The sequence below is a fragment of the Rutidosis leptorrhynchoides genome, chromosome 4 (assembly GCF_046630445.1).
Source record: "Rutidosis leptorrhynchoides isolate AG116_Rl617_1_P2 chromosome 4, CSIRO_AGI_Rlap_v1, whole genome shotgun sequence".
In the NCBI taxonomy this organism is placed as follows: Eukaryota; Viridiplantae; Streptophyta; class Magnoliopsida; order Asterales; family Asteraceae; genus Rutidosis; species Rutidosis leptorrhynchoides.
In genome coordinates this window covers 469701570-469709997 of record NC_092336.1, presented here as the reverse complement: position 1 = coordinate 469709997, position 8428 = coordinate 469701570, and positions in this window count along the sequence as shown.

Sequence of the window (8428 nt, the reverse complement as noted above, 5' to 3'; positions counted from 1 at the left end):
CTTAGAGAAGCTCATAAAACCAGATACTCAATACATCCTGGAACGGGGAAGATGTACAAGGATCTCAAGAAACATTTTTGGTGGCCGGGTATGAAAGCCGATGTTGCTAAATACGTAGGAGAATGTTTGACGTGTTCTAAGGTCAAAGCTGAGCATCAGAAACCATCAGGTCTACTTCAACAACCCGAAATCCCAGAATGGAAATGGGAAAACATTACCATGGATTTCGTCACTAAATTGCCAAGGACTGCAAGTGGTTTTGATACTATTTGGGTAATAGTTGATCGTCTCACCAAATCAGCACACTTCCTGCCAATAAGAGAAGATGACAAGATGGAGAAGTTAGCACGACTGTATTTGAAGGAAGTCGTCTCCAGACATGGAATACCAATCTCTATTATCTCTGATAGGGATGGCAGATTTATTTCAAGATTCTGGCAGACATTACAGCAAGCATTAGGAACTCGTCTAGACATGAGTACTGCCTATCATCTACAAACTGATGGGCAGAGCGAAAGGACGATACAAACGCTTGAAGACATGCTACGAGCATGTGTTATTGATTTCGGAAACAGTTGGGATCGACATCTACCGTTAGCAGAATTTTCCTACGACAACAGCTACCATTCAAGCATTGAGATGGCGCCGTTTGAAGCACTTTATGGTAGAAAGTGCAGGTCTCCAATTTGTTGGAGTGAAGTGGGGGATAGACAGATTACGGGTCCGGAGATTATACAAGAAACTACCGAGAAGATCATCCAAATTCAAAAACGGTTGAAAACCGCCCAAAGTCGACAAAAGAGCTACGCTGACATTAAAAGAAAAGATATAGAATTTGAAATTGGAGAGATGGTCATGCTTAAAGTTGCACCTTGGAAAGTCGTTGTTCGATTTGGTAAACGAGGGAAATTAAATCCAAGGTATATTGGACCATTCAAGATTATTGATCGTGTCGGACCAGTAGCTTACCGACTTGAGTTACCTCAACAACTCGCTGCTGTACATAACACTTTCCACGTCTCGAATTTGAAGAAATGTTTTGCTAAAGAAGATCTCACTATTCCGTTAGATGAAATCCAAATCAACGAAAAACTCCAATTCATCGAAGAACCCGTCGAAATAATGGATCGTGAGGTTAAAAGACTTAAGCAAAACAAGATACCAGTTGTTAAGGTTCGATGGAATGCTCGTAGAGGACCCGAGTTCACCTGGGAGCATGAAGATCAGATGAAGAAGAAATACCCGCATCTATTTCCAGAAGATTCGTCAACACCTTCAACAGCTTAAAATTTCGGGACGAAATTTATTTAACGGGTAGGTACTGTAGTGACCCAAACTTTTCCATGTTTATATATATTAATTGAGATTGATATTTACATGATTAAATATTTCCAACATGTTAAGCAATCAAACTTGTTAAGACTTGATTAATTGAAATATGTTTCATATAGACAATTGACCACCCAAGTTGACCGGCGATTCACGAACGTTAAAACTTGTAAAAATGACATGACGATATATATATGGATATACATATGGTTAACATGAGATTATGATAAGTAAGTATCTCCATAAGTATATTAACAATGAGTTATATACATATAAACAAGACTACTAACTTAAGGATTTCGAAACGAGACATATATGTAACGATTATCGTTGTAACGACATTTAAATGTATATATATCATATTAAGATATATTAATATATCATAATATCATGATAATATAATAATTTAACATCTCATTAGATATAATAAACAATGGGTTAACAACATTAATTGAGATCGTTAACTTAAAGGTTTCAAAACAACACTTACATGTAACGACTAACGATGACTTAACGACTCAGTTAAAATGTATATACATGTAGTGTATTTAGATGTATTAAAATACTTTTGGAAGACTTCAAGACATATATCAAAACACTCATACTTAACGAAAATGGTTACAGTTACTTTCCCATTCTTTTCTTTCATCAAGAATTCTAGTCGTATTCTTACCCGTATTATACACAGCTTCAAAACGTACTTACTATGGGTATATACCAATAGGAACTAGCATGGGATTCCACTCTTGATTATGTCATGTATGACTAATCAATTTTAACTTCTACCATGAGCTAGTCAACTAACTAGAACTCCTTTTAACCCCACTCACCACTCACCAATTACCACTCATCATTCACTCCATTTCACTTCCAATTCTCTTTCTAATTCTCTCTCAACACACACACACTATTATGAACGTATTTTTCCAGTAGTTAATCATCATCTTCATCAAAAATCACTTCAAGAATCAAGCTATAATCATCATAGGAAGAACACTTCAAGAACACTTCAAAAATCCCTTCAAGTTTACTAATTTACTTCCAAGCTTTCTAATCCATTCCAAGTAATCATCTAAGATCAAGAAATCTTTGTTATATACAGTAGGTTATCTTTCTTATTCAAGGTAATATTCATATTCAAACTTTGATTCAATTTCTATAACTATAAACTATCTTAATTCGAGTAAAAATCTTACTTGAACTTGTTTTTGTGTCATGATCCTACTTCAAGAACTTTCAAGCCATCCAAGATCCTTTGAAGCTAGATCATTTCTTGTCACTTCCAGTAGCTTTACCTACTAAACTTGAGGTAGTAATGATGTTCGTAACATCATTCGATTCATATATATAAAACTATCTTATTCAAAGGTTTAAACTCGTAATCACTAGAACATAGTTTAGTTAATTCTAAACTTGTTCGCAAACAAAAGTTAATCCTTCTAACTTGACTTTTAAAATTAACTAAACACATGTTCTATATCTATATGATATGCTAACTTAATGATTTAAAACCTGGAAACACGAAAAACACCGTAAAACCGGATTTACGCCGTCGTAGTAACACCGCGGGCTGTTTTGGGTTAGTTAATTAAAAACTATGATAAACTTTGATTTAAAAGTTGTTATTCTGAAAAAATAATTTTTATTATGAACATGAAACTATATCCAAAAATTATGGTTAAACTCAAAGTGGAAGTATGTTTTCTAAAATGGTCATCTAGACGTCGTTCTTTCGACTGAAATGACTACCTTTACAAAAATGACTTGTAACTTATTTTTCCGACTATAAACCTATACTTTTTCTGTTTAGATTCATAAAATAGAGTTCAATATGAAACCATAGCAATTTGATTCACTCAAAACGGATTTAAAATGAAGAAGTTATGGGTAAAACAAGATTGGATAATTTTTCTCATTTTAGCTACGTGAAAATTGGTAACAAATCTATTCCAACCATAACTTAATCAACTTGTATTGTATATTATGTAATCTTGAGATACCATAGACACGTATACAATGTTTCGACCTATCATGTCGACACATCTATATATATTTCGGAACAACCATAGACACTCTATATGTGAATGTTGGAGTTAGCTATACAGGGTTGAGGTTGATTCCAAAATATATATAGTTTGAGTTGTGATCAATACTGAGATACCTATACACTGGGTCGTGAATTGATTCAAGATAATATTTATCGATTTATTTCTGTACATCTAACTGTGGACAACTAGTTGTAGGTTACTAACGAGGACAGCTGACTTAATAAACTTAAAACATCAAAATATATTAAAAGTGTTATAAATATAGTTTGAACATACTTTAATATATATGTATATATTGTTATAGGTTCGTGAATCAACAGTGGCCAAGTCTTACTTCTCGACGAAGTAAAAATCTGTGAAAGTGAGTTATAGTCCCACTTTTAAAATCTAATATTTTTGGGATGAGAATACATGCAGGTTTTATAAATGATTTACAAAATAGACACAAGTACGTGAAACTACATTCTATGGTTGAATTATCGAAATTGAATATGCCCCTTTTTATTAAGTCTGGTAATCTAAGAATTAGGGAACAGACACCCTAATTGACGCGAATCCTAAAGATAGATCTATTGGGCCTAACAAACCCCATCCAAAGTACATGATGCTTTAGTACTTCGAAATTTATATCATATCCGAAGGGTGTCCCGGAATGATGGGGATATTCTTGTATATGCATCTTGTTAATGTCGGTTACCAGGTGTTCACCATATGAATGATTTTTATCTCTATGTATGGCATGTGTATTGAAATATGAAATCTTGTGGTCTATTGTTACGATTTGATATATATAGGTTAAACCTATAACTCACCAACATTTTTGTTGACGTTTAAAGCATGTTCATTCTCAGGTGAATATTAAGAGCTTCCGCTGTTGCATACTAAAATAAGGACAAGATTTGGAGTCCATGTTTGTATGATATTGTGTAAAAACTGCATTCAAGAAACTGATTTCGATGTAACATATTTGTATTGTAAACCATTATGTAATGGTCGTGTGTAAACAGGATATTTTAGATTATCATTATTTGATAATCTACGTAAAGCTTTTTAAACCTTTATTTATGAAATAAAGGTTATGGTTTGTTTTAAAAATGAATGCAGTCTTTGAAAAACGTCTCATATAGAGGTCAAAACCTCGCAACGAAATCAATTAATATGGAACGTTTTTAATCAATAACAACGGGACATTTCACATTTAATCACGTAAATATCAATTTCATTTAATATATATAAACACGGAAAAGTTCGGGTCACTACATTAGGTGACTCACAAGTCGGTGACACCTCATGGTGGTTCACGAGGCGGTGAGCCCCTTTAGTATTTTGTTAGGTGACTCACAAGTCGGTGACACCTCATGGTGGTTCACGAGCCGGTGACCCTTAGTAGTTGGTTGGTGATTCACACGTCGGTGGCACCTTAAGTTGGGGAAGTGATTCACGAGTCGGTGACACTTCATAGTGTTCACAAGTCGGTGACACTTATTGGTGGCGCTTCACAAGTCGGTGATGTCGCATGGCGTTCACAAGTCGGAGACCCATAGTTATTGGTGGGTAGTTCATAAGTCGGTGATACCCTTTGGTGATTCACAAGTCGGTGACACCTTATGATGATTCAAAAGTCGGTGACATCATACGAGTGAGACTCGATGTTATTGGTCATCTACGAGTCGGTAGTGCCATAGCGGGGAACGGTTTGTTATGTTTATGCATTGTATTGATCTAGTATATTATTTGTGTTGAGGTATATACTAACGTTGTTGAATGTTGTATGCGGGGATGCTAGATTGCTTATACGTTTTCATACGTGTTGTGTTTGGGTATGCGCGTAGGTAAATTACATATGTATATGTATAAGTATGGCATTCACTAAGTATTTAGCTTACCCTTTCGTTGTTTACATTTTTAGGTGCGAAGGCGGATTTGGAAAGGGTATGCTCGGGATTAGATGATTTCCCTTTTGATGCTTGCTTGGATTATTTTTTGGATTCGGCCTAGGATTTGGGTAGTTTATTCCCAAACATCATGCTCGTAGTTGTTTGGAACTTAAACTCTTTCGGGGTCGAAACTTGTATTTTGTACGAAGTTCGTAAAACAGGTCGTTGTGGGCCCGGTGTTGTAAAACTCGTTTTATTATGGAAATCTCTTAGTTTTAATTATTATAACATGTTGTGAAAACCGTATCGTTTAAAAGTGACGGAAAACGTGTTTTCTGTTCGTGTGAAATTGGTATTTTGGACAGCAGCTGGAAGACCATTTGGATGTCGTCCAGATTGCTTGGACACCGTCCTGGCCTTCACATCTGGACGCCGTTCAGATGAACTGAGATTTACTGTACTGTAAGAAAAAATAATTGTTACGTTTTCGGTTGGATAACGGGTTGGGTCGTTACAAGTGGTATCAGAGCATGGTTTAAGGGATTTAGGTGACTTGAGATAAGCACCTAGACTTAGACTTTTTGTGTGTGCTTATTTGTTGCTGGACTTGTTGGATTACTGGTCGGTTTGGGTGTTAGTTAGTTCCTTAGAGAATAGGTGAACTAGCTAGGTATTGATTATGTTGTTACTAATCGTGTTGTTTTGTGTTGAACATCTAGCGAGATGGTTGTTGTATCCATGAGCTCGGCATGGCGTGTGAGCGTAATAATGCTTCGCGACCATTATTACAGTTGCAACTAAGTCAAATAAGTGATGTACAACAAGTATTGAACTAGATGGGATGTGCGAACGATGGCGTATTTATTTGATTGTGAATATTGTTCACGACGGTGTATATAATTTATTCGTGTTGCGTTCCTAACCGAATTCATTTCTTAGAATGAAGACGAGGAATGGACATGATAATGGTGATCAAGGTGAGGACTCCGAGTTCACGGCTAAGGTAGAGGCCATCTTCGAACGTCAAAAAGCAAAGTTTCTAGAGGACGTTAAAAAGATGTTCTTAGATACAATTGACGAGCAAGTAGTCAATCTAGTCAAGGAACAAGTTAAGCTTGTTCTTCGCGAGGATAATGCGGGAAGGCGAGACTTCTGCTACAAACACTTCAAGGATGCTCAACCTCCCACTTTTGAGGGCGAACGAGACCCACACAAGAGTGCTCGATGGATCTCCAATATGGAGGGGGCCTTTCATACTAGTGAGTGCCCTCACGATAAGAAGACAAGGTATGGTAGTAGTATGCTATGGGGTGACGCCAAGTTGTGGTGGGATGCGAAAATTCAACTCTATGGTGAGGAACAATGTATGGAGTTCACATGGGGCGAGTTCAAAGCGGAATTTTTCAAGGAATACCGAACTTCGGCCGACCTTTCTAAGCTTAAGGACGAGTTGCATGCTTTGAGGCAAGGGTCAATGGATTTAAACACTCTCAAATCCGTTTTCTTATCGAAGACCCAATTTTGCCCGGAGTATGTCAGGAATGATCACATGTTGAAGGAAGACTTTTACCGAACCTTGAATGATCATTACCAAGAGAAGATTAGTAGGAACTCGGTGAAAACTTTTGACGAGTTGTTTGACATGGCGAAGGGTTTTGAGACGCTTGTCTTGAGAAAGAGTGGTTCCGATGTTAGTAAATGAAAGTCCGAAACTACGATGTTTTCGAACAAGAAAAGTAAAAGTGATACCGAAGGTGTCGGAAGCGTGAAGGTGAGTGGCGCGAGTGGTTCTAAATTCGCATGTTATAATTGTGGGCAAACGGGACATAAGTCTCGTGAATGTCCGTCGGGTAAGGTCGTATGTTTTAAGTGCCGGAAAGAGGGACACCAGAAGTCGGAGTGTCCCGAGTGGAATAGTGACGGAGCGAAAAGGTCTAACGACGCTTGATTCAGGTACTATTCGATTTTAGTACTATCTTTTTGCGAGTGACTTTTGGGTAACAATTGAGTTTACCCATGTGATGTAGTGACTAGCTAGGTTGAGTTAGTCCATTGCGGTTTGACTAGCCAAGTCGGGTTAATCAATAAGTTGTTAGGAGTGTTGACCAGGTCGGGTTGACCGAGTGCGATTGACTAACTAAGTTGGGTTAATCATTTCTTGTTAGGGGTTTGACCAAGGCGGGTTAACCGGGTGAACTTGACTAACCGGGTCGGGTTAATCATTGGTTATTAGGGTCGTTTGACTAACCAGGACGGGTTAATCAATTAGACGTTAGGTGTTGACCAAGTCAGGTTGACCAAGGGTGTTTGACTGACCAAGTCAGGTTAATCAAATGCTTTTTTTTAGGTGTTGACCGAGGCGGGTTGACATAGTGTATTTGACTTAACCAAGTCGGGTTAATCGTTTTGGTATTGGAGGCTTAACCAAGTCGGGTGTAACCGTGATTTGATTAGAGGGTTACTTGTATTGCTCTCCATAAGGGTTAACGTCGTAATGGTATGCCGTTTGAGAGGCGTTTACGTTGACCATGTATGTGTGCGAGTAGAGTCACGGTTGTTGACTATCCTTGATTGTATGTAAGTAACCGTGTTAACGGTTGAGACGGTTGAGACGGTACGGGTTAGGGTGTAAGTCTCGGTGTTCCAAGAATCTCCTTGAGTTAAAAGGTAAATAGACTAGTTGTGTGGCCAAGGTGGATAGTGACTCGCGGGTGTCACTAAAAACTTGTGGGCGTTGAGCCGTAATGTTCGTTGGAATTGTGTGACTTCGAGTAGTCAAGTGACATATGACACCGAGGATGGACCCAAAAGGGTCGAGCTATTGAGACTCGGTGGTAGTATTGGGAGTTGCATAACACTGCGTCAGGTGCCTCCGTATACCTCCTAGTGGAATGCTTCACTCCGGTGGTGTGATTACTTTGTACTTGGGTACCGGTGAGAAACCCAAAGGTACGATAATGGTCTATTGTGATGATTTGCGGACGTTAACGTTTGACCGATTCGAAAAGGTTGAGGTTCGAGTACCGTGTGGTAAGTTCGCGGAAGATTTTTGGAGTATGACCAACGTTAGTACCCGTCAGGTGTGTTGTGGAATGTCGATATTTCGCGAGATATTATCATCCTGACAGTGATAGTATGGGGTTTAAGCCCTAAGTGGGGGAGTAATTACCCGGA